Source organism: Somniosus microcephalus, unplaced genomic scaffold, assembly GCF_052327205.1.
Source record: "Somniosus microcephalus isolate GS21.2 unplaced genomic scaffold, FLI_Smic_1.0 unresolved_chr1, whole genome shotgun sequence".
Taxonomy (NCBI): Eukaryota; Metazoa; Chordata; class Chondrichthyes; order Squaliformes; family Somniosidae; genus Somniosus; species Somniosus microcephalus.
Window position 1 is genome coordinate 618,590 of NW_028225179.1, and position 3,589 is coordinate 622,178.

Consider the following 3,589-nt stretch of genomic DNA (forward strand, 5'->3'; position numbering starts at 1 on the left):
ACAGATGGGTGAATTGATAATCAGGGGAGGTAGGAGCCTCAGCGCCCCGGGTGAGACAGGGTTGAATCTGCCCGGGCCCGGTCCTGAATGTGCAAATGTGGCAGAAATCACGATGGGCGGGGGAGAAGATGGGTGGGGCTATGAACTGACAGTAAACCCCCTGCCCAAACAAAACTTGCCACAGTCACAGAACCAAATGGTCACTTCAGGGGCAGTTGTTGCGTCACTTTCTGCCTCCATGTATTCTCACTGCCTTTGCTGAAACATTGTCCAAATCTGAGGCCTCGCACCAAACTAATGCAGAAACCTGCTACTGCTCTCGGGATGGGCACCTGCTGCCTGGATACATTACCGTCCTCACAGCTCATTAATTGTCTGAGTGGAGCAGTGCGGTGCTTCAGAAGACAGGTAGAGAAGGCAATGTCAGAGCTGTCTCGGTCTCAAGTGCTCTGCTTATCAAGAACGGCCAACACATGGCTTGAGTATGGAAAAACTGTAAGTGTTTTGGCTTTCAATACCGGTTCGTTGGTCTAGTGGTATGATTCTCGCTTTAGCTGTGACTGAGTATAGATATATGCAAAGGGTCCTGGGTTCAAATCCTGGACGAGTGCTCGTGACTTTTGACCTTGAATTTGCTTTGAAACATTTGGAAAGATAAAAGAGAAGGATTCCAAATCAATCCACGTGAATCTCAAGCGCTTTGGGAAGAGGGTCAGTGCAAATATTCTGGATCAAAGGCAATCTCTACGACCTACACTTTCTATCAACGAGTTTTTTCTGGAAGTTGAATGCGATAGAAAACCAGTTCTGTATTTTCATCTCACTGAAGTAGATAAATGAACTAAAGACTTACATTTATTGGGCGCCTTTTACCACCACCGGACGCCCCAAAGCACTTTACAGCCAATGAAGTACTGTTGTAATTTAGGAAACATGGTAGCCAATTTGCGCACAGCAAGCTCCCACAAACAGCAATGTGACAATGACCAGATCATCTGGTATTTTTTGTTATGTTGATTGAGGTATAAAAATTGGCCAGAATGATTGATGTCCCAGTTTTATTCAGTAAACAGACCGCCATTAAGATACATAATGATTGAGACTGGGAAGGACACAGTTTTCACACCTACCCGCAATGATCACAAGCTCCTTGAGGAAGGCCATTCAGCCCCTTCTAATACAGCCCTCCAGAGCATCCGTAGTCTTCACCTCATTGTTTGATCCAGTTTTTTTCCTAAATCATTCCGGGGCTTTCACCACCACCGCTCTACCTGGAGTCCATTCTAACTGTTGATCATTCTCCTGTTATCAGTCCTAAAGAGTTCACTTATACTTTTGAGGCTGTTTCTTCTTGTTATTTCTCCCACAATGTAAACTGGTATTCCACACGAGTTAGTTTCTTGTAGATCTCTGCAATACCATGTCGCAGATGCCTCCGTTCTGGGCTGTAAATTTAGATTTTAACTCCCAGCGGGTAGGGGTAAAATCCCTCCACCAGTGTATGTTTGTTCTACAGGATCGAGGTGTGTCTGGTACTGCTGCTCCCTCCTCTGGCCGCTGTGCAGCATTACAGCACCTGCTCCCTCTGCTGGCTGCTGCGCAGTACTGCTGTGTACGGTTGAACGTGGTACAACTTCGACCTCCTCTGCTTCTAGCTGTGCCAGAACTGGAAGAGGAGAATGAAGGATGGAGAAGCGACCTTACAGAATAGAAGGAGTGAAAATACGATTTATTGATCCAGTCTGATGACGACTAATGTAGGGTAAAGTTATCTGAGAAGAAAGAGAACAGATTTCACGAACTTAGAGCAGGAGTAGTCCTTTCTACCTTCTACCTGGTCCAACATTATATTAGGTCATAGCTGATCTGCATCACACCTACATTTTTCTGCCGTTGCTCCATATAACTTGATCCCCTTACCTAACAACAACGTGTCGATCTCAGTCTTGGAAGCAACAATTTACCCCCATGGACTTATCGGGAAGAGAGTTTCAGATTCCTACAAAACTTTAGGTGAAAAGATGCTTTCGGATTTGACTTTTGAATGGAGCACCTGTAGTGTTAAGTGTATTCCCCCTTGTACTTCATTCCACTGTCAGAGGAACTAGTTTAACTCTATCTGCACTGTTAAACCTTTTATCACTTTAAACACCATGATCAGCTCACCCATCAATCTTCTAAATTTAAGAGAACAGAAGCCAAGTTTATACAATCAATCCTCATAATTTAACCCTGTAAGCCTCGGTATTAATCTAGTAAATCTGCGCTGCACCACTCCAAGGGCAATATATCCTCCCTGTGTGTGGTGCCCAGAACAGAGCACAACAGACTTGACTGTTCCAATGCACGCCTGGCCGGACTCCTACGTTCTTTCCTTTGGAAAACTGAGGTAATCCTGCCTGCCCGTGTCCTTACTCACACCAAGTCCCATCCAGCTATCACCCCTGTGTTTACTGATCTGGATTGGCAGGGCAACAATTTCTGTGTGAATACCTGGGAGAATCGGTCATTATAGGCACGTTGGATGCTGTTGAAACCCGGAGCGAACGAGGAATTTTTCATTTTGAGTCTAACTTTAAACAAACCAGAATCGTTGAATGGCAGCTTGGGATCAATTATGATTACGGAGCCTGACAGTGCTGGGAAGGGGAATCATAATAATGATGCATTAAAGGCGTGCATCATTATTATTACATAAATTTTGCAGCAATCACGAGGCGAGATGGGTTGCGCTGCGCCATAAACTGATGATTTTTCGCTACAAATGGGAACATATTGCATTTGTCCGGGATTTGTACATGCGAACTCTCATATATCACTCAGTGAAACCCTTTAGCGAGAATCACAGCATCAAAACAACGAGCCACTGGCAACGTAGCCGTTCAGCCAGTGTAGATTTTATCTGCCACCATCTCGGTTTCTATTCGGGGTAATTTCTCTCTGACCCATCTACGTGAGCAGAATTAGTCCATGTCATCACACTGGCCCTGTATTCCTCCTAGTATCGAGCCGTTGTTCGAGGTGAATCTGCCCCGGCCAGAAACAGGTCCAGCTCTCGCTTGAAAAAATTCAGTGAATCGGCGTCCACTGCCCGAGCCGGCAGATTGTTCCAGAGTTCCACTATTCTCTGGGAAAAGAAACACCTCCAGACATCTGATTAAGATCTGGCCTTATACAATTTAAATTGTCACCCCTGGTCCTCCCTCAAATATTTAATTGGAACAAATTGTGAACTCTAACAAAATCTACTCTTCATCACCTTATAAACATCGATCCGATCAACCCTCAGTCTAGGCTTCTGTAAAGTGTCGACACGCAACTCGTTCAGCCGATCTTGGCAGCTAAGCTGCTTTACACTGGGAATTAGTCTAGTGGTTCTCCTCTGCACACTTTCCAAAGCGGCTTGGCCTTTACCTCAAGATGGCTGAAATACTAAAGAGGGGGATGATATTCTCGAGTTTACAACGTTCTAGGTGGACCACATCTGGAGTATTGTGTTCTGTTCTGGGCACGCCATGCAGGAAGGATACATTGGCCTGCAGTTGTGCAGTGCAGATTTACCAGATTAACACCGAGTCCTACAGCGTTA